General features: G+C 38.1%; 1 protein-coding gene across 39 annotated transcripts in view; it reads left to right on the forward strand.

Annotated features, from left to right (window-relative positions):
- Window positions 1-24,275, forward strand: part of SIPA1L1 (signal induced proliferation associated 1 like 1) — a 463,818-nt gene that overhangs the window by 301,177 nt on the left and 138,366 nt on the right. The window lies entirely within an intron of this gene.

Raw genomic sequence — 24,275 nt, forward strand, 5'->3', positions numbered from 1 at the left:
CATGGTGCCATCATTCAGGACCGTAATAATCTTATAGAGATAGCCATGTGAAATACCGTAACCTTTGAATTTCTCTGACAAATTAATGTAGAGCAATCATTTGGTTACTGTAATCATTTGATTACAATCACCTTGATTTTTTAAATAAAAAAATTTGGACCTCATCCCTGATTCTCAGTACAATACTTTGAGCCTGATTCACCTTTACAGACAATACAAAGTTTTCCACATTTTTTCATACCATATGTAAAATTTAATTTTGGGGATTTCCAAAAGCAGGTTTCTAACTGTTGAAAAATAAGAAGCCAACTCCCATTTAAAGTAGGAAAGAATTACGTAAATTTATTTTCTGTGTGAAGATTCATACCATTTTCCTGAGCAAGATTTGATGTGGAGTCCTTTTCTTGGCTAATCATTAAAATACAGGCTGGCTCTCTCTTTTTCGCCGCCATCCTGCTCTGCGTGGCTGGCTGCTTCTCGCCATGTCTCTCACAAGACTTTCAGAATCAAGCGATTCCTGGCCAAGAAACAAAAGCAGAATCGTCCCATTCCCCAGTGGATTCGGATGAAAACTGGTAATAAGATCAGGTACAACTCCAAAAGGAGGCACTGGAGAAGAACCAAGCTGGGTCTGTAAGGTGTCACACGTCATGAGATGACACACCTAATTGGCATACATATTTAATTAAGCTGCGTGAAGATCATGTGTTCTATCATTCTGTAAACATCCTTCCTACCTGGCCGTAGACTTGTCTTATCATGGAAATGATTTTTCTCTCTGACTATGCCTCTGCACCAGTAGGTTGGTTCAGTAATAAATGTGAGACCTCTCGGCTCTACTACTGTTGTGTTTCTGATTTGCGAAGTACTGAATTCCCCACCTGTCAGATCGTGCACAGCACTGTCAGAACTTCCTGCAGTGATAGAAATGTCCCTTGACAACCAAGTATGTCAAGTGTGGCTAGGGGGTGCCTGGGTGGCTCAGTGCCTTAGGCCCAGGTCATGATCTTAGGGTCCTGGGATCGGGCTCCCCACTGAGCAGGGTATCTGCTTGCCCCTCCCCTGGCTCGAGCTCTCTCTTCTCAAATAAATAAAATCTTTAAAATAAATAAATAAATAAATAAAAACAAAATATAGGCTGAAAGAAGGAGACTTCTTTATTAACACCCCAAATTAATACTTCACGTGTAAGATTTTTCATATATTTTCTAGTGGACTCTAATTACTGTAGGAGCTAAATTTAGAGAAATATCTTAAAAATCCTGTTAAAATCTTCCATTTGTTTGTTTCATTTCTTTATTCTACCTACAACCTCTTGTTTAAATACCTTTGACCAAAATAGCTTTTGGTAAAAACTAAATGGCAAGTATTTATAAATAGAAATCACCTTTATGCAGATTTGTTTCTTGTATCAGTTAGGAATGTGATCTGCTTCAAGCATTAGAAAATCACTCTAGGGACACCTGGGTGGCTCAGTTGGTTAAGCGACTGCCTTCGGCTCAGGTCATGATCCTGGAGTCCTGGGATCGAGTCCCACATCGGGCTCCCTGCTCAGCGGGGAGTCTGCTTCTCCCTCTGACCCTACCCCCCTCGTTCTCTCTCTCTCTCATTCTCTCTCTCAAATAAATAAAATCTTTAGGAAAAAAAAATCACTCTAGTGGTTTAAGCAAAGCGAAGTTTATTTTCTCGATAAAGTCAACACTTCTCAGGTCTGCCGTACATGCTCAGGGACGCCATGAAGGCACCCTGGATTTTGTCCTTCATTCCATGAGTGTCTTTTCTCAGGCTGGCCTTTGTTAATGTAAGATGCCTGTTGTTCTTCTGGCTTCCTGTACTTCCAGGAGGAAGAAGGTGTGGTAGGCAAAGGGCATGCTAGCCAAATCTGTTTGGCTGCCGGCGTCTGCTTACTTCTAATTGGTCAGAACTGGATTAGGTAGTTACCCCGAGACTGGTCACTAGCCAGGGGGCCCCAGAGTCTGTGATTGATTTAGAGAATTCCTGCTTTCTCCCCTGGGGCTAGGATAGAGGATGACTACCAGGGTGCTCCATGGCTGCCTGAACAGACTGAGAATCTATCCTTAGGGAAGACTTGGGAGGGATAAATTTGAGGCAGGTAATGGACAGTGTCTGTCATACCTGCTGGAATCAGTACAATATATACTAGGTAAGTTTAGAAACCCTGTGCATTTTCAATTCCCTGGACCCCTTGATTTCTGGGAATAAATTATAGATAATTTTTCAAAATTTCATTTCAGATATTCTTACCTAGTCACAGCCTGTCATTTTCATGGATGACTCGGATATTAGGACAGCAAATGCTATGTTTTAAGTTTAATATTATATCATGTTTCCCTTGTAGTATTAGGCCATTTAAAAAAATCCTTTGGGGGAAAAAAAATCCTTTGGTGTCTTAATTTACATAACCATATTCCAGTTACACATTTAGTTTACTTTCATTTTGTGCTATTAGTAATGCTTTCATTTACATCTTTATTTGTATAGATTGATTTTTAATGTTACGGATTATTTTCTTTAAAAATCCCCACATTTTAATGGCTTTTAAAAAGCATTTGGCTAATTGCATCCTCATAGCAGTGTACTAAGGAATTAGTTTGAATTTCGTTTTTGTTTGTTATGGTGGTAGAGTGAAACATTTTCTTTCATATTTTCTTGTGAATAGGCTCTTCCTGTTCTTTTTCAGTTTGTTATTTTCCTAAATAACAAAATACATTTTTTACATTGTAAAATTATAGAGTGCACTTCAGAACATTTGTCAGCCAAGTGCTGTCATCTCACAAACAACTACAAATACTTTCTGAACAATTTGTATAAGCTGTTTATATAAGTGATTATATATTTTATTCATAATACATATACTATTCATTTGGTTCAGTCTATGTGCCTGATAATGTTAGACCCCAGGAATATTATGGTCACTATAACAGCTATCATGTCCATGGTATCAAAAAAATAATGGTACATTTGCCTCATTTTTTTCTAATATTTGTGTCATTTCATTTTAGATCATAGTGAATCATCCAATTTCCAATAATAATTTATGGGTTTTTTTTTTTGTTGTCTAAGGTAAGTACCTTTTCCAAAAATAGAAGCCATTCATATAGAATTCTTACATAGAATTTTATTAAATTCCTACTTTGTGTCTTCTAAGTGATCTTATACTTTTGTTCTTGTCTTAGTTATTTATGTGAAATACCAACAGATTTAATAATATTGCCTAAAATTTCATTTGTGTATGTTGATAATGTATGTAAAGTTTTCATTACAGTGCTTGGCAAATAGTAATTTCTCAATAAATAAAATGCAAGAGTTTAGTTTTCTTTTCTCTAATATCTTGAGTGTTGAAATTGGAACCCTGTTTAACTTAGAATTGATTAGATAACCTGCCAGCTTTTATTTTACTTTATGGTTTGTATTTTGCATGTATTTTTTCCTATGCATATGGAATATATAATGCATGATCTCTTAATTAAGAAATCAAAATTTTTTCAAGTTAGAAAGAATTTCCAGCTATTTCTGTATCTCGTATTTGGAAGCATTTTATTGATAATTTTTTGTTTCTTCTTTTTTGGTTTTCTTTTGCTATTCTAATTCTTTATACTGTTCTATTGGCCTTTTTTGGGTATTCTAATTCTTTATACTGTTAGTTTTAATAGGAAATCACCTGTCTCCTTGCTTATTCATTTTCAGATGTTTAAAAATATTCACTGGTTTATATATGTATATTCTAATCTACAAATTTCTTCTCTTTTATTTTTCCTTATACGATTTCTAGGGACATAAAGATTTTATTATTTTTATCAAAGAATCATGTTTTTAGACATATTTATTTTATCATTGTATGTTTATAGCTTATTAAATTTTACTTTCTTTCTTTACATTTTCCTGTACTTTTCTGAAGGTTATGAGTTGAAGTCTCAGTTTATCGTTTATATTAAAAGTTATAGATTTATCTCTATATGATTTTGACTTAATCCAATAGGTGAGAAATTCTGCTTTTCAGCTTTTAGGAATTCTCATAGTTCTTTATTTTTTAAAATTTCTTTTAGAGGTGGGGGGAGCATGTGAGCATGCAAGCAGGGGGCGGGGCAAAGAGCGAGGGAGAGAGAAAATCTTAAGCAGACTCTACTTGCGGAGCAGAGCCCAATGGGGGGCCCTCTCACGACCCTGAGATCATGACCTGAGCTGAAATCAAGAGTCAGATGCTTAACTGACTGAGCCACCCAGGCACCCCTCAGTTCTCAGGAATTCTGAACAATGTCTTCTCATGTTTCAGTTTGTTCTTATATGTAGTTATTATTTTGTTTTTATTGGACATGTCTAAAAATTAAACTTTGATCCAAGTATATAGACTCTGTTTTTAAAAATAATCCAAGTTTTGGGGCGCCTGGGTGGCTCCAGTTGGTTAAGCGTCTGCCTTCGGCTCAGGTCATGATCCCAGGGTCCTGGGATCGAGCCCTGCATCAGGCTCCTTGCTTGGCGGGGAGCCTGCTTCTCCCTCTCCTTCTGCCTGCCGCTCACCCTGCTTGTGCTCGCTCGCTTTCTCCCTCTGTGTCAAATAAGTAAATAAAATCTTAAAAAAAAAAAATCATCTAAGTTTGGGTTTTTTAAATACTGTTAGCTCAGTTTATATATACATACCATAGACAGTGAACTGACTAGAAAGGTAATTCTATTTTTAGAACATGGAAGTGAGGCTAACTTTATTTGTTTCACGAATTTCATCCTTCCTTGTGTCTTGTCGTTACTGTGCACGCCGGATCTGTATGACACTGTGACTACCTTACTCCCTTTCCTCATGCTCTTGGCAGAAATGTCCATGCCTCACTTTATGTCTTCCCCGGCCTTGTTTAGAACTGAGATTCCCAGCACTCATTCTCTCTTCTACTTTATTCTTCACAGTGCTTTGCAGCATGTCAAAAATATTATTTCTTTTTTGTCTGTCTCTCTCCCTAGACTAACTCAAAGGAAGGCAAAGAATTTTGTCACTTTCATTCAGTGCTGTAGCCTGGGTGCCAAGAAAAATACCTGGTATAGAGTAGACACACAATAAATACTTGTCTAATCAATAACTGAATGTGATTATTTTCACTTGATTTCTCCTTTTATGTTTCAGTTTTTTCCTTGATTTTGTTTGTTATGACTTGACATAAAATATCATATTTTATTATAGATGTTTCTTTTATCATAGCACCAGCTTGATGTTTTTATTTTCAACTTGATATCTAATAGCTTTGCCTCCTTTGTTGTTTTTTTAATCCAGTTTTGTAAAATACCACCTTTAAAACTTTCTGTCTTCTTTGGGCTTACACATTCTGGAAACATGTTGGGAATTTTTGTTTTGTTTTATTACAAATTGGGGTTCTTTCTATAAGTTGAAGTAATTTGCTTTCATTTTCATATTTATATTACTCGCTTTTTTTTAAATCTGAGAACCTGTATGGTACTTTTAAAAACTTTGACCCCCTCAAGAATTATAATCAATTCGTTTTGATATTTGGACCATAATTTGTTTCCTTTTATATATACCTTCATGTGAGTTGGAACATAATCTCTGGACCAAACCATTTCTCATGACCTATTTGTGTGTTATATCCATGTTCTTGATCCCATCATAATTACTCTGTATACCTCACAATGCAGTATAGGTTTTGATTGATTCCTCACTGCTTTAGCACCTCTTCCTTTTTTACTGAACCGCTGTCTCCAAGCTTTACATCCCAGCTGCCTCCTGTTTTACCTTCAGGAGCAAGCTCACCCTTTTCTCCATGAAGCCTTCCCTCTGCAAATCTTACATACTTCTCCTGGGCCTTGTTACCACACTCTTGTGTCTTCTAATGCAGTGTGCCTTCCTTGGTCCCTGATACACACTAAGTGCTGAATAAATATTGCTATCTGTATTTTTTACATTATTATTTTTTTATTATTTATACCACATCCTGTTCCCAGACAGGAGGTGAGGGAGCAGGATGGCTAGTTACCTGTATTTTTTCTTCTTCCTCTTTAATGCGGTTTTGTTTTGTAACTTACAAGGTAGTTGCACCTTTTTGTTCTCTCTTCTCTAGACCCACTTTTCTTTGGCTTCATGTGAATAAATGATGTACTTTTATGAGCTTTTTTTTTTTTCAAATGCATGAAGGCCTGCTTTGTTCCAACATGTACTCCAATTAGAAATATGAGCAATAGTTCTTTCCCTTCCTTGTTGTCGTCAGTTTTTAAATTTTTTTTTAAGTAATCTCTACACCCAACGTGGGGCTCTAACTCAAGACCCTGAGATCAAGGGTCATGTGCTCTACCAACTGAGCCAACCAAGAGCCCCACAGCTTTTTATCAGTACTTTTCAATACCCCAGTTCCTGACTGAAAAGGTACCTTTCTGTCATTTCCTTTCATCCTCTGAATCATGCCCCTCCATTTCTCTCTGTAGAGAGAGTACTTGGGTTTCACATCATCAAACTGGCAAAAATTAAAAGCTGTTGGAGAGAATGTGGAGAAATGGGCCCTCTCTTGAAGAACATTAGTGCTTTTCTATTTGTTTATATTTTCTCTTTTGGAGTTTCTATTTGGAAATTATCATTTTTATTCTCGTGTATTTCATTTTCATATATACCCTAATGTCTTTCATTCACTTTATTTCTCTGACAATTTTCCCTTCACATTATTGTCCAATTTTTGTTTTACTTGTACCACACAACTTTTTCAGTTGGGTCGGGGTTTCATTTTTGTCGGTTTTCTAATTAAGTCACTAGGTCTTGGACGCCTAGTCTTAAACGAGACTTTTTAAAATTCATTTCCTGTATGTTCTCTCAATTAGAAAGATCCTGAATTTGGTTTTGGGAAGGAGGTGGGTAACCCTGACTAGCGGTTTCATTGAAGGTTAGATCTTTCGTTGATTTTATTATCAAGTCCAAACTAATAGCATTAAAAATGCTTTTGAAAGTATAATCCATCTCTTTTCTCTACCAAAATCATACCAAAGGTAATATAAGAACAAAACCCAAAGTGTACTCCTTGCCATATGCTTTAGTGAAGATAATGGGCTGTATGGAGCAGTGTCATGTTTGTTAGCTGACAAATCCTTTACCATTGCACAAATACCCATATATGGTAAGATTTATTCCTTCTTTAAATATTCTGGCATGTTTTCATGACTTTCTTACTGATCTCTCATTACTTTTAATAAAAATTATGGGGTGTATGTTATTTTCTTGCATATTACTTCCAAAGTAATTGTGTTTTTTTAAAACTACTTTATAGCAAATATTTATAAGGAAATCCTTCCTTCCAAAAAATCAGCTATTTCAACTAACTAAATCAACTCTTTCATTTCCCTTGTATTTGAAGCCCTTGTGTTTTTGCATATACAAATATATGTTTCCAAAGTAGAATATAGTGTATCTGTTTTTCTACTCAATATTGTATCTTAAATTTAAGCCATGTTAGCCACTAGACAACTCAATAAGGCAACAAAAAGGAAAAAATATCATTTTGCAAAAAATTAAAGAGAATCATTAGATTTTTATACTAATAAGAGTTTAGTAAGATTCCTGGATATGAAATAAATTAAAAGTCAGTAGCTTTTTAGTATACTGGCAACACTGTATTAGAAAATATGATTACATGAATGATCCTAACCTGAATAAGAAAGTACTATAATGTACCTGATAATAAATATAACAAATGATAAGCAGGGACGCCTGGGTGGCTCAGTCGTTAAGCGTCTGCCTTTGGCTCACGTCCTGATCCCAGGGTCCTGGGATCAAGTCCCACGTCAGGCTCCTTGCTCATCAGGGAGCCTGCTTCTCCCTCTGCCTGCTGCGCTCCCCCTGCTTGTGCTCTCTCTCTCTCTCTCTCTCTGACAAATAAATAAAATCTTAAAAAAAAAACACAAAAAACAAATGATAAGCAATGACCTTTGGATTAAAAGGTCTTAAAGATGATCTAAATAAATAGGAGCTATATATGTTATGAATGGGAAGACTCAATATTACAAAGAATTTAAAGTTTTCTAAGTTAACTTATAAATTTAATGCAATTTGAAAACAAAACAAAATGAGAGTTTGCCATGAAACTTGACAAGAATACTAAAATTAATTGAAGAAGAAAATTAATGGGGTCAGCAGGGTTTCTTATAACATTATGATATTTGAATTGGTTTGGCACTGGCAGATAGAAAAACATACCATCTTAAACAGGGAAACCATAAGAAACCTCCACATACAAGAGGACTTGTATTTGGCATAGTATTAGAAATCAGTATGGAAGGATCAGGCAAAAAATAATGGTAGGACAGAATTGTAGAATTAAAAATATATTCCTATAAACAAATTTTGTATGAATTAAAGACTACATTTTTTTTTTTAAGATTTTTATTTGAGACAGAGAGAGAGAGAGCGCGAGGGGGGGTTTGACCCCAGGACCCTGGGATCATGACCTGAGCCGAAGGCAGATGCCCAACCGACTGAGCTGCCCAGGCGTCCCAAAGACTACATTTTAAAGAGAGACTTTTTGGGGTGCCTGGCTGGCTCATTCGGTAGACCATGCGACTCTTGATCTCAGGGTGGTGAGTTTTAGCCCCATGTTGGGCATGGAGCCTACTTAAAAAAAAAAAAAAAGAGGAACTTTGCAACTTTTAGAAGAATATATAGGGAAACATCTGCGTGGTGTTGGAGATTGGAAGAATTAAAAAAAATTTTTTTTTGAAATCCAGCACGGGACTTAGACTCATGACCCCGCTGTCAAGATTTAGATGCTCTTACTGACTGAACCAGCCAGGTGTCCCAGAAGGATTCTTTTTGAGCAAGATACAAAAAACCCAAAATATAAAGGGGAAGAGTGATAAATTTGTGTTAAAAATTTTAAATGTGTATATGAGAAAATACATCTTAAACAAAGGTAAAAGGAAAAAAATATATGATAATACATTCAGATACATATGAAGGATCTCAGGAAGGATCAATCCATAGCATGTAAAGAAATCCTACAAGTCCATAACAAAAGTGGACAAAACATAAGTAAGATCAGTTCATTTAAATGAATTAAAATTCTTACTAGTTATCAGGGAAATACCAGTCAGTGAAAGCAACAAGGTAACATTTTTATACCATCATACTGGTATTTAAATTTAAAGGCAAAGATGGTGGAGCAAGTGATGTCCTATATGTTACTGTTGGATTATAAAATTGTTTCAAGCACTTTAGAGAGCAGTTTGATGTATCTAATAATGTTGAAAGATGCTCCAACTCCAGGTTTCAGCAGTTCCCTTTCTAGAATCCTTTAGAGAGACTTTCACACATCTTTCCAAAGAAGATATGAAAACAGCAGTCGTTCTTTCATTATTTGTAATAGCAAAAAATTAGAAGCAACATAGATTTCACTCAATAAAATCTAACATATACAAAGAATGGAAAACATACAGAAGTTAGTATAAAGGCTCTTTCTTTTTGTATCAACATGAATAAATCTTTAAAAACAAGTTTTGTGTGAAAAATAGTTGTAAAAGGATGAGTTCCAAATGATACCATCTCAGTAGATTTCATAAATACACAAAATACTTATGGGAAGAGTGCATAGCATCTTTGGGAGAGAAGTTTCTTCAGAGAAGCTGAGAGGAATGGGATTGATATTTTAGCTGTATTTGTAACATTTTATTTCTTTGTAATCTGAAGCAAATTTGGCAGAATATTGACATTTATTAAATCCAGATGATGGGTAATAGGTATCTCTATGTTTTTGCATGTTTCAAATATTTCATAATTGAAGGTTTTCAGTTTAGAATAATAGCATCACAGTCCCCAGTTAAACATGTCAGATTGAACATACGCCACAGTTACTTCCTTCCCCTCCTTAAGTCCTATCCCTTATTAAAGAAATATAAAAAGACATAAATATACAAAGACAAGAGAAAATTAGGAGCAGATTAGAATTGTCAACACAGTTTTGGTCAGCAGAGAGGGTTGGATGTTTTATAACTAATTTAATGATCTGGACAGAGCTGAGAGTGAATGCCTTTATAGAGGGGTACTAGGGAATGTTGACCTTGTACAACCCCAGAATTGGAGGGCCCAGGTTGCTGGGAAGATTGGAGAGTTGGGACCAGTTGTAGGTAGATACTGGGTTCCCTTCCCTAACCTGGTGTAATCATAAAGCCCCAGAAAGCAGGAAAAAGTATTTGAAACATTTTTTGCTGAGCGTGGTTCTTGGAATGCTGAATGCTAGGCAGGAAATGGAACCATTCTTCTCTAGAGAACCTGGTGAATGACCTAAAATGACCTGTCCACACCTGGCATTTGTGGGTTCCCCAGTATAAAGGGAAAACCCTCTGTCTAATTTAAACTGGAAAAGAATTTATGGAAATAATATTTAGTGACTTGTGGAATCACTGGGAAGGCTGCAGAACTAGGTTTGGAAAATGGGTGAGAACCAGGGAGGCCAAGTGGCTGAGAGGACACTGAGTCACACAGAAAGCCAGTGTGGTGCTGCCCTGAACACTGCATGTCCAGCTTTGTGTTGCCACCATGGGCACTTTACTGAGGGCACTACTACACACCATAGGCACAACGCTATCCCCACTTCCCATGTAAATGGATTCACTGCCCCCTTGCTCTCTCCAGGTAACTACATTTCAATTCAGAGTTAAAGATGTGCATATCTCATTGGCTGAGGGGCAGGTTGTATGTCTGCATCCTGTGTGTAAGAATGTCTGGTTAAGTGACAATGTGGCACTTGTAGCTCCTATTGTGGAAGATAGGCTCTCTGTATAAGGCAAGGAATTTCCCTGGATATAGGAAGAGAGTCCCAAGACTAAACAGATACTAGACGATCAGAATTATATTTTTCCCTATGTTCAGTTTCCACAACTAAGGCAACTGGGTACCTAACCAGTCAGTCCTCTGTAGGAAGGTTAACGTAGTAACCAACAAGCCCTGCTTCCACACGGGGTTGCAGTCTTCCCATTTAATGCCTGGATATTAAATATAAAAGGATGGCTAATGTTAGCAGACATATAAGCAAAAGCCTTCCAATTGAGGAAGACAGTGATCACAACAAACAGAAGAAAAGTCTGTGTAGGGAAAACATAGACTGAGTGTGAAGAAGAAGCTTTAAAAATTAGTTTAACATTAGTGGGGATGAGACAGAGTATTGCAGTTACGAAATAAGAATATGATTTTTTTTTAATGGAAGAAATAATCCTTGAACACAAAATTTTTTTCAGAATTGAATCTAAGAGTCAGTATGAAACATTTAATAGTATGGTTAGAAAATGAAGGTAAAAACATTCTCCCCAGTACCTGAAAGAAAAAGAATTGGGTGGTGGGAGAGAAGAAATAAGCAACTATTCAGGAGATTTAGTATCAAATAAATAGAACTTTCAAAATGAAAGAGAAAAGGAAGGAGGGTAATTATTAAAAAAAGAAAAGAAAGAAAATTTCACTTAAATTAAAGAGATATGTTTTTATATTAAAAAGCTTACTGGGTGTCCAATACGAGGATTATAAAAAGACTCACAGAAAGGCTACTCCAGTATTTGAAAAGATCTTAAAAGCTTCCTGAAAACAATAGCAACAACAACATGTAACATATAAAAGAATAGGAATCAGAATATCACTGGACTTTTCAGTTCCAACAATGGAAGCTAGAAGATAATGAAATAATACCTTTAAAATTCCAATGGTAAATGTTTTCCTACCCAGAGTTCTATACCCAGCCAAATTGTCAGTTTAAGGCTAGACATGCCAAGTCTCAAAGCTTGTACATATGTACTTCTTCTTAGGCAGTTGCTGAATGAAGATAATGGTCATCAAAATGAGGGAGTAAACTTAGGAATGAGGAAGATGTGAGATCTGGGAAGCATGGGACCCATCAGAGGAGAGGAGGGAAGGAACTGTCATGATGATAATGATGGATGCTTCTGAGAATGCCAGTGCAATAGACCTAATGATCAGTCAGGTCAGACGGCAGGAGTGTAAGGATGGAGAGCTCAGGGAGAGGGAGTTCCAGGAAAGAGAAATGGAATTGATAGGGCACTTGTTGTTTTTAACCATATGGAAGAGTAATGAAAACTTTTTTTTTTCTTCTCTTGTTGAGTTTAGGGAGAATTAATGTTACATATATAGAAACTAAGCAAATGGGGAAAAATGAAGCAATTATTAACTCCAGGAAAAATAAGGGAAGCAGTTAAGCAAATACAGCCATAGTAATGCAAATCCTGCTATATGCATAGCTGTAATACACACGTACACACATGCACATACAAAAATACATAGCATAGGGCAAGGGAAGAAAGGAGATACTTACTGAAGTGTGCTTATTTATCATTTCCACAACAGAATTTCAACAGATAATATCTAAGATAGACAAATCAAGAAATAGCAGTATGAACATGTTATTGAGAAATATGGAAATATTGGAGAGAACAGTGGTATGAAATGAAAGGGGTAGCTCCTGCAAATGGAGAATATGGGGTAAAGCACTCTTGTTTGTTTTTTTTATATGTTGTAGTAGTATTTGCCTTTTAACTGTTGGAAGCAGTACTTTGATAAAAATGTAAATGAAAAACTAGCATAGCAGTGAGTATCTTTGTACAATAGGTTTTCCTTCTATGGATTGTAAAATCACTTCTCAGTGTTTGTTGTCTCACTTGTTGTATTCAAACGTGGATGACATTTATCATTAAACTTCTGTAGGAACTAAGTATCCTGAAGCTAAATAAGGCACAATCCCTTGCCTCATGGTCCACTTGTGGCTTAGTTGGTGGTGCATCAGAAAACCTTGAAACATTGGGATGTTTTGTATGATTGTCTTTTGGGAACCAAGGATATTGTGGGAGTGTTAGAGATTTGAAGAGAAAGAGTAGATGCCTAGAGCTCACAAGGAATGGAAGGTCTGGCAGAGATTCCAGGGACTGCTGGAGAAATAAAGATCAGAAAGAGCCTGCCAGAGTGTGAAGAGGAGTTCTGGGGCTCAGTAGAGGAAAATCCCTTCTGCCCCTGGACAACTATACATTTCCAAATGTTGAAAGAGAGATTACAGAGCCCAACAATATGAATATTTTCTTGTTTACCTTTTTTTTTTTGTTTCCCCTGAAAGGGTTTTACCAATTTTTATTGACTCTGTCAACATAAGGATGTCTGTTTTAACTGTGCACCATTAACCGTGAGTCCTGGCATTCTTTGGATTTTTCCTAATCGGTATAAGATGATGTAGCATTGTTTTGATTTTAATGTCTTTGATGCTTATTATACCCATGATTGTTATAACACTAGTTAGGCCTTTTCTTGCACTTGTGTTCTGTTAAGGAATTTTCTTTACTCCAACATCTTTTTTCTTGTTTTAACTGTAGTTTTGTCAAAAAAAAAAATTCAAAATCAATTATTTTGTCAGAAAACTTCAAACTGAGAATCCCTCATTTTTATTGCCAGCAGAGCTGGTGTTAGAAGGTAATGATGCACAGTAAAGTGATAATTTCTTTAAAGTAGAGAATCCCTGTCTTGATTCTGAATCACCATAAGTTACATGCAGTTCTCTCAAGGGATGCTGTATAAAAGAACATGGCAGCATGACTGGGGCAGGGGTGGGGTGTGGCCAACTTCCTAGGAGTGACTATACCAAAATGCAGTCTTGAGGAGTAAGAGTTGGGACAGGAGAAAGAAGGGTGGGGAGGAACAAGCCGCGAGAATGAGGGAGAGAATTGTATGAGCTGTGTCCCAGCACAGGGTGCCACTTGGTTTCTCCTGAAGGCTCATTCAAGGTACATTCAAGGAATTGTAGGTGGGTCTCTTTCCCTTTGACTGGAGCTAACGAGAGGGATCTATCATGCATTTGGGAGATTGTTCTTTTGCCTTGAAAGTGGTAGGAAGTTATTGTGAGGTTTTAAGCAGGAGAGTGTAAGTGTTCTCTGCTTGCATGCACTTTATATAACACTCAGTACTGAATAGGCAGAGTGATGAGATTTTAAAGTGTGAGTGCTAATGCAGACACACAAGATGACATCTGAAGATCAAACTTACCGTTCCAGCTAGAGGACTCATTTCACTTTGTCACAAAAATGAAAAGCATGGCCAAGAAACAGAAGACTTCCGAAGCCTCAAGGTTTTATCTTTGAATACTTGGTTGGTTTGCATTTTAGTTAGCTTTTTTTCCTAGTTTGTAAATGAAAGTTTAAATGATAAAGTTAATAAATTTGCGGGTAACGTGGAATCTAAAAACAAACCCAAAAAACAAAAACCAAGCTCATGAATATAGAGAACAGATTGGTGGTTGCCTGAGGTTGGGGAGAATGGGATGAAATGGGTGAAGGTAGTCAACAAGTACAAATTTCCAGTTATAAAATGGGTAAGTCCTGGGGATCTAATGTACAGCCTGGCGACTATAGTTAATAATATGGTATTGCATATTTGAAAGTAGCTAGGAGAACAGAACTTGAAAGTTCTCATCACAAGAAAAAACTCTGTAACCATGCATGTATGCTGACAGATGTTAACTGATCTTACCGGTAACATGCAGTTATCATTTTGCAATATATACAAATATTGAATCATTGAGTTGTACACCTGAAACTAACATAATATTATGTCAGTTATACCTCAATTTTTAAAAATAATAAATCTGTGAGTAAATCTTATTTAGAAGTCAGGGATTTTTAAGTTTGGGGGAATCAATAAAAATAATTTTGAGGGTTATGTATAATTGTGTGTGAATATTTGTATATGTGCATAATTAGTAAAGAAAAAAAACCTGGGGTAATGTAGTATGCATTGGTTTAAGAAAAAATTATTTCATTCGCTCTTGTCTTAATTGCTATTGACAAGTTGCCAGAAACATTTGTAGAGGGCTCCTATTTTCAGAACCAGGATATATATATATGTATGGTGTGATCATTTGTATATATGATTGTTGTGAAGTGTTTCATCAAGTATTTTATGTCAGCTTGGCAAGGGGAGGTCCTCTGCCTCTCCTGGATGCAAGTAGATTCTTTTGTTGTTCACCATCTGCCCCTCTGCCATGGTTTTCTGGTTCTGTACTGGGTTAAGTCTCTTCAGAAGTGAGCTGTCCCGTGACCTGGGTCCTTCCTCTCCTCTGCCTTATCTTTCAATGCCTGTCTTAGTGTGGGTGCTCAACCCACACAATGTCTGGAGGAATACACAAACTATTAGGAGTGGCTACCCTTGGAGTTGGTATTGGGGTGTCCTGAATGAGAAGATACATTTTTCACTTTTTCTGCACAATTTCCGTTTTTTGTTTTTTGTGGTTTTTTTTTAAGCATATAATTCATGCACTTAAAAAACAGCATTGCAAAAGGGGTCAGCAATGGGAAGACTTGTATGGGAGAAAAATCACATGAGCATAAAAGATGATTACCTTGAACATGATGAATTTGGTGGCGGTCATTTGTGATTTCTGGTTTCTGTTGTCCTTCCCACCCGTGCTGTACTAACCAGCCCTCCTTTTTCCTGTGAATGTGTTTATTTACTTTGGTAGGATTTTTAAGAGCTGATTCTGTTGTGCATTAGTTTACCTTTTGGTGATTTCATTGTGATGGTGCCTTGTCCGGTTCTAATGGATGCATTTCTGGTTGCTCTTTTAAAAGATTTGCTCATTTGTGTGGCTATTCTTCATACCTTTCATGGTAACTGGATAGAAGGAAAGAAGGTCAAGTTGCTGTTATTTTTCATTCACTTCTGTTGTTGTGAAGGCTCCTAAAGAGAGAAAGATGAAATTGAAATCTGTATTAAATTTTGGTTAAGTGAGCTTTTTTTTCCCTTGACCTGTCTCCCTCAACACTGATATTTATGAGATAACCATAACTACATTTTAGATTACAGTATGAATTCTGTTAATTTATCTGTTAATTTCTAGTCCATTTTAACTGAGATCAAGTGATTTCTGTTTCTTAATGATTTCATTTCAAGGATATCGAGCTTAGATGCTTTTGGGATAAAAAAAATGCCCTCAGGAACCCAAAGCTCTAATTGGGGAGAAAAGGCTGAACCAAGTGTAGGGTTACTCACGAATTTCCGAAAGTAGGAGGAGGAGAGGCATTTTTAGGAGAGAGGGTGTTTTAGTGCAAGCAGCTTGGCTTAGGAGTCAGACCCCTAGAGCAGTGACCTGGGTCTCTTTGGAGCGGCAGGGTCTTCACACATGAACTTTGTGGATCACACCTCCCAGCAATTGCTGTGGGGAGTAAACAAGGTTGTGTGTAGAAACTGGTGCATAAAGGAGGCTCAGACTGTGGTTAAAACTGATGGCAACAGATTGTTGAGAAGCATGTTCTAGAAAAACATCATGGCATAGCAGGCGGGCTAGGAGTCTGGGAATGAGGAAATCTGGCTTCATACGTAGGCTTTGCCCCTGTTTGCCTTTGGTGAACTTACAGTTTCTGACCCTGAGCGACCACATGTGGAAGATGAAGGGTTTGGACAAGGTATTCTTTCTCATAACTCACAGTTTTAAATTCTGAATGTAAGGTCAGAGAAGGATACTCTTGATCTGAATCAGTCATCCCATAGATCTTTATGGAAAGGTGCTACAGTTTGTCCTGATTTCCAGACCTAAATCACACAGTAACAGCGTGGCGATTGAGGAGGAAAGTTTCCAAAAGACAAGTGATTTGACCACCGTAGCATTTTAAGGAAGTTAATTATCAAAATTTTTCTCCCACTAGATGTATTTCTGCTAGATGCAGACATTCATACCAGAGTTGGACTTCAAAAGTAATAACTAAGGCTATAAAGGGAGACCTTTTTTCTTTTATAATACATTTTTGAAGTAGTTTTCTGCCATAAATTCTTTGCCAGTCCAGTATTTACTGGGAGTAAGCCCACTGGGTGTGAGCACTTTGTGTCATACGCAATCTGCTTACCTTCCTGAAAATGGAGGTTACTTCACAGGGTGCTCATGAGGACTGAAGGCAAAAACACAGGTTGGAGAGTGAAATGGATGGGAGTCCTGATGCTTCGAAGCCCTGTAGGGGGAGCTTATAGTCAGAAATAAGGGTATGATGAAACAGACAAATGAGCCATCTGCAATCTGTATTTAAGGAATTGTAAGGCAGTGTGGGGTGATTTTAATTTCTTTATTTTTTTAACGATTTTATTTATTTATTTATTTTAGAGAGAGAGAGAGAGAGAGCATGAACAGGAGGGGCAGAGAGAGAATCTCAGGCAGACTCCCTGCTGAGCACGGAGCCCAATGCACGGCTAGATCTGATGACCCTGAGATCAGGACCTGAGCCAAAACCAAGAGTTGGCCGCTCAACCTACTTGAGCCACCCAGGCGCCCATTTAATTTTTTTCTTTTAAGTCTTAGTCTTTGGGTGGTATTTTAAAATCTGCTAAGTGAAATGTGGTTACTGTTGATATTAATAATCATGATTAACAGTGATTTGGATATTAGAGTTATATGTAGAAGTAACTTGATGTTTATCCATTATTCTTACGGATGCTACTTTCTCCTCTTTTCCTAAGCTGAATTTACACGTCCTTTTTCAAGTGTACTTTCTTAAATTCTTTTTGGAACGTAAATATTCGATTGGGAGAACCACGGTATCTCTATTAGAGCCATTTGTGACGCTCTGTCTTCCTGGACCCTCTGGATTCCCATACTCCTCTCCTCATGTTCCACCCTCCTCTTGTTCCAGGTGCACCTGAGGGACTTGAGGGTGGGGTGTTCCCTCTGTGTCTGCCCCCGGGAGGCTGACTAGCGTAGTGCAAAGCACCATCCGGTGCCCGGGTGCCCATGCTGGCAGCCTGACAGGCGGTCTCAGTGATGCAAATTCTCTGCTGGGTTCCTCTTGTGCGGATCAAAGGCAGCTTTCACAGCTTATCTAACTTAAGTCTGACTTAGGACAGTTCAGACCTTTTCCCTTCTGTCCCCAGAAGAGAAGGTCAATACTATTAGACTCTTCCTCTCCAGGTTACAGTTTCAGTTTCTTGAGCCATTGACGTCTCGTAGCAGAGTCAAATGGTGATATTTTTTACACGGAGCCCGAATCTCTGCAGAAGGAGGACTGTGAGGATGGAAGGGGAGGTGTGTGCGAATGTGGGGAGAGTTAGATGCGCCCCTGGAAGGGGGTGAGCGGCGGCTGCCCAGCCTCACTCCTGTTAGGCAGCCTCACCTGATTGTCCAGTTCACTACCACCTGGAGGCCTGTTGGCAGGAGGGGATTTTATATCAATATTAAATTTAAAGAAATCATTTGTAAATGAGGAAGTATAGGCAGTTGTGTATGAAGTGATTAAATCTGTAAATACTGCTGATCTTATAGTCTTGAACGCTCTACACTTCACGTAGCCCTCTTTGATTTCATTTAAATCAGGCGGTTTAGTGCGAGAGCGTCTCCTACAAAGGACCTCAAATCTGTTGAACTTTGACTTGTTTGGTGATTTGAGTGGTTGGAGCTTTAACATAGTGCAGTGTCGTATAATTAGTATTCAGATGTGTGTGCGTTGTACTATATTGCCAGGTTTTGTTTTGTTTTTTTTTTTAGTAACAGGATGATTATTTTTTCTCTTAAGTGTTTTCTTCTGATTATTAAAGTTACACATGCTCAGTTTAGAAAATAAATAGTACAAGTCCAAAAAAAAAAAAAAAGAGAGAAAGAGAAAGAAAAGAAAAAAAAAAGCCCAGAAGTTATTCTTAATCCAACTGTCTAAAGACAAACATTGTAAATCCTTTGGGGAACTCCCTTTGGCTTGTTTATGTATCTATATGTAACTTTTTTAAAAAACAGCTATATTTATAATGTATGTACAATTTTGTATCCTAGGTTATTCTAAAATTGGTCATTCTTGTCCCCAATTACGTTCAATAGGATGCACAGTATAAGGATATTCTATTTTTTTAAACAGTGAATCCATGGTCATATCCATTAATAAATCTTAGTTTAAATAAAACTAGTTTTTTTTTTCTCATGGAATCTTTAATCTACTAAAAAGTGCTATGTGTCCTAAGGGAGGTGATATATAGTGCGTCCCTGCCTTATTTAATTATGGGACCCTTTTTTGTGGATTAGTAACTTGCAGAATTTGAAGCAGAATTTGGGAAAAGCTGACAAGGATTTCCCCCTGCATATGAGACATGTGTTGGTTCTTCCCTGGCATCCATTTTTCACATTCCCTTTTCCCTAGATCATATTTGGTATTAAGTGGTTTAGTACCAAGTCATGCTTGATAATCAGCTGCGCAGTAGTAGATCAGTGTACATATTGATGAATACAATTTTTATGTATTTTAAATGAATGTACAAATCAGTACATTAAAAACACACATGTGCTTCACTGATCTAGTCTGGTCTCTTTTTTTAAAAAAAAGTGTTTTGGTTTTTTTTTAAGATTTTACTTATTTATTTGACAGAGAGAGACACAGGGAGAGAGGGAACACAAGCAGGGAGAGTGGGAGAGGGAGAAGCAGGCTTCCCGCGGAGCAGGGAGCTGAATCAGGGCCGAATCCCAGGACCCTGGGATCATGACCTGAGCAGAAGCAGATGCTTAACGACTGAGCCACCCAGGCGCCCCTAGTCTGGTCTCTTAATAAGCTGCTGCCAGACATGGAAATGCTCAGTGCCCCGATAAGTGGGTGAGCTCCAATTTCTTTTCCTTGAATGTGTTAGTTTGCTGTACCTCAAAAACCTATTATTTTCCCTCTAATGATTCTGATTTGCTGTTACCCTCCTACTTGCTACCTTTTACTTTAATTTCTACCTTTACCTTTTTACCTTGAGCTCCTCAGACCTAGCTCTTTGGCGTTATAGTAATTGCTTATTACATAAGTTAGTCATATTTAAGCATAACAGATAAATATTCCCATTTATTTCTCTTCTTGTTTTGCCAGCTGTTGATTCATTTCACTGCTCATCCATAACTCTACCATATAACTTGCTCAGTACCTGCTTCATGCTGTCATCCCTTTTTTGCCATCAAGCTTTCTGCCAGATTTTGTTGTTTCCTTCACTAAGCCTTTGAAATGTAACTTTTTCATTAAACTTTTTTAGTTGGGCAGGTGGGTAGGAGCCAAATGTTACTCCCACTTTTCGTTCTTGCTCTGGCCTAATAAAGACATTTTAAATTGCTTTCTTATCTCCAGATTCAAATGTAACTCGATCCTGTTACATAGGTGTTGTATCCCTTAACTTTTTTACTCGGTTAATGTCAGGGCAGGTTTTTTTGAATCTCCTTTGTCTCCATCACTGGTGTCTTTTAGATAGTGAACATTTTGAGAACAGGTACTAGAAACCCTGTTCTTCCCATTCCTTCCTGCTTGTTGTTGAAGGGACAGAACGGAAATGAAAAAAGGGGGAAATTCCTGTCTAAAAAGTTATGTGCTGATTCATAAATCTTAAATTATACATGACATTGATTGCGCTGAGATGTTGTTTGTATGTATTTCAAGCCCTCTTGAAAGAACGAGACAGCCCTCACAACTGAGGTGTTACTTTTATGTAAAGTGAATGAAATTCAGGGAAGCCAGGAAGGGATGGAAAGAAGACTACCTTATTGGGTTATCTTAGCGAACCTAATTTTCAAGCACTGTGAGCTTATATTTCTATTTTAAAATAAAGCTTCTTATTACACTCTAAAATATATTTATGGGCATTACTAAAGAATATGAGCATTCTAAATCTACATATACAACTTTGTAAACTATTTACATTGATACTTTCATAAATACTCAAATTTCGTAATTAATATTACATAAACACTGGTGGAGGACTCTAACAACATCCCATTTTGGAATATGGACGTATTTGATGAGAAGCACTACATCTTTTTGGTGAATATACTGTATTGTGTGGTAAATTATTTTAGGGCAGGAAGTATAGTTGGTTTTTTGGTTTTTGGTTTTTTTGTTTTTTCCCTTCCCACATCTTCTTGTGTAGCCTTCAAACTATCTTTTATGCCCTTGGCATAAAGAAAGTTTCTTGTGTTGTTCCTTTTGTTTGGTTCCTTCAATTATTTATTGTTCTCACTTATCACTCATTCATTTCTTGGAAAAAATCATTTTTCCATTTTTCTGGTAGTTAATTCACAGTACAAATTGGGTAAATAAGGAAGATATCAAATGAGTACTTGCAGTATTTTTCTGGAGTTTAGGAAAGAGGGTCATGAGTAGAGATTTGGAGTTACTGCACAGAGATTATATTTGAAGGTTCAGGTACCTATGACATCGCCGGAATGTCCTGGCTACCATACAGCCATCTCCCCACATATTTCCATAATTCTCTCTTCATTCAGTTGCATAGGCATCTGTGGTCCAACCAAGTCAAGAATATCCTGCTTTCCAGAGTAATATTTTTACTTGGGTGTACCCATGCCTGCTACCTCATCCTCATGCACTCAGTGCTGCATGCATCCCAATACTAACACCCTTTACAGCCCCCTCAAAGTTTGAAGGATCCTAAGAGAAGCCAACCAAGGATGCCAGTCTGGAATCACTAGCTTTACAGGGGACCCCGCCGGTGATATAGAAGAGTGAGCAAAAAGAGAAAGGCAAGAGAAAATGAAGAACATGGTTGTCATGGAAATCTGGAGAAGAGTGTCTTAGGAAGGAGGGAGGGGTCAAGAGTGTAAACGTCTCAAGGAGCCAGAATGGTAAGGGCTGTTCTTGCACCTGTAGCTTCCCTTGAAGGGAGGGATTGTTTCCTCAAATGCCCCTAGCACCCAAGTGTGTGGTCAGTGCTCAGGAAGAAATTGAGAAATGCTGGGAATGATTTAGAAGAGAGGAGGAAGCACTTCTGGAAGATTGACATTCTCGGGAAAGGACGGTGGGTTGCATTGTGATAGGCCTTGAGTGATGAAAAGACTTTCAACCGGTGGGATTTGCATGTGTCTTCTCATTTTCTGATAGAACTTGCAGGAAGTCACTGAACTAAACAGTGGGTTGGTATTCTTGCTAAATGGGCCTAACATAGATGCAAGTAGTAGTACCTAGAGGTGGAAAACTAAATGTGTACCAAGGAAATTTCTGTATCGCTTACTCTTTCAACAGATGGAGGTGATGTGCTCTAAATTAATATTGTTCTCCTATTTAAATCTATTGCTTTTTACTGTATTTAATGATGTTTAAGCAGGTTTGCTGATAATTAAGGGAATTGCTAATAATTGTCAGCATATGTTTGCTTTTCTCTCGACCCCAGGAATAAGTTTTAGGTGTTACTGATCTGTCATAATATTACACACATGGTTGACATCTTTATTTTTGACTAGTTTAACAAATGCAAAACATACATATATTTCTACATACACTAGCATCTGTCCAAAGTTCATACTGCACTGAAAGGGTGCTAGGCTATAAACAAGGATGGGGAGAAAGAGAGGGAGGTGGGTCAGGGAGGGAATGAGAATAGTAAAGATTAGGTCCTGTGACAGGAAAAAAAAAAAAACAACCTGTTATTTAACTTAGTGTCTGTCTTCAACCCCTCAGTTTTTACAGGTCATTAAACTGTGGGCACGCTCTCTCCCTATGTGCCCATCTATGTTTTGAAATTAAAAGAAAACATTGCATTGTTTTATAAGATGTAGCAGGAGTCTTGGCATTTCTTTCAAACTGCAAAAAAAAATTTATGAAATATAAGATTTATAAAAATTCATTAAAAAATCTAGGAAGGCTTTGATTTGAGATGGTTCTGAAGAGGAGGTCTGTAGTAGAGACAGCCAAGCCTGGGCATTTCCAAGTCAGTTCTATTTATTGTGTTTTAGTGCTGGCTTTCAGTTTCCTCCCACAATGGATACAACTTCACATATCCTAAAAAAGACAGTTCTCCCACAAACTATTTTCTAAGGGAAATGAAACGCGACAAGAATGTCTTTATCCCAGTGGCATTAGTGTGTTGGCCTTTTGGAGACTGAAACCTCTGGGAATAGATTTATTTGGATTTCTGTGAGCTTGTAAGAAATGTTGAAAACATCTGATTTTTATAAGAATCTACTTGGAATTGTTCTTTTTGCTAGGGTATTCTTTGTTTGAAAGATATTTCATTGAAATCAACACCCCACCTCCCACCCCCTACCCCAGTTACAAAACAGCTCATAAATTCTAGCTTTGGTTGTCTAAAGATTTTTTTCTTTGGAGATGGGCTGGAGGTTACTTTGCATTTTGGCTCAGTTGGCTGGTTTTCCTCCCGTTTTCTGTGGAGCACTTCTCGAACCTCAGCTGCAGCCACATGTGCTGCCCCTCTGCCTCTGGAAGCAACAGTTAGCACGTTCTTCCACTTGAAGGCTTGCAGTTCAAGAGGAGCACGCGACGTTTTGAATTGTAAAGGAAATCAGAGCAATCTGAGGGCAGAAGTATCTAGAGAGCTCAAAAGCCAGGTTTAATTAGGTAGCGGTGCAAAGCCTCTATCCCCTTCACAAAAGCGGGGGGAGGGGAAGAGGAGCCAGAGTGAAAACAATTGGCGTTTCTGGGCCCGGCTGCCCGGCCCGGCCCCTGAGCCCAGCTGGAGCTCAGCCGGCCCTGCATTCTGCAGGCAGCCCGCAGTTTCTGAAACTCCCCTAAATGTTCCAGCCTTTAAATAGCAGCGAGCCTTCTAAAATGATGCTGCGTTACTGCAAGAGAAATTAAAGCGGCTGCCTCGGAGGCAGGAGGCCGACTAGCGAGCTGCTTAATTATCGTGGAAGTAAGTGCTTGTTACCGCCGAGCGGAGTGCAGCGAGCGCGGGTCGTCCTCGGGGTGTCAGCCGTGATTTGTAGACAATGCAGCCCTGTCAGCGCAGTGCTGGTTCAGCAGCATCCTTCCAAACATGGATTTGGCAAGAATTTAAAGGCCACCTCTTGTGTAATTTGTGGAGCCTGGAAAAGGGTCCTCTGCCTTTATTTTCAGGATGTGCGCAACCATGCGGGGTTTTGTACTCAGAATGTGTGCCTCTTGCCTCCTGACTGACGGGCTCGCAAGGAAGTTGGTGCTCTTCACCCGTCACCTGCAAGGATGCTAACAGTCCTCTGTCGTCTGTTGGGGAAAATATGGAGAGGTCTGTCCAGAGCAGCGTTTTGTTTCTGCTGTCTTCATAAATCAGCACCGGAGGGTGGGGGAGGATGCAATGCGTAAGGAAATGCAGGCGTTTTGTTAATTAGCGGAATATTTCTAGCTTCAAAAGTAGACTAAAGAGAGCTGGGGAAGAGGTGGTGGTGAATGCGGGATTCATCCTGAGATATTCCTCGTGGGGGTAAGTAATAAAGTGAGGGCAATACAGAGGAGTGCTAATGGATGTAATGGCTCCGGGAAAACCCTGTTTATTTTCTCTCTATTGTATTTGCTCTTGCCAACTC

The sequence above is a fragment of the Callorhinus ursinus genome, unplaced genomic scaffold (assembly GCF_003265705.2).
Source record: "Callorhinus ursinus isolate GAN/ISIS: 27379988/994484 unplaced genomic scaffold, GSC_fseal_2.0 scaffold8, whole genome shotgun sequence".
Taxonomy (NCBI): domain Eukaryota; kingdom Metazoa; phylum Chordata; class Mammalia; order Carnivora; family Otariidae; genus Callorhinus; species Callorhinus ursinus.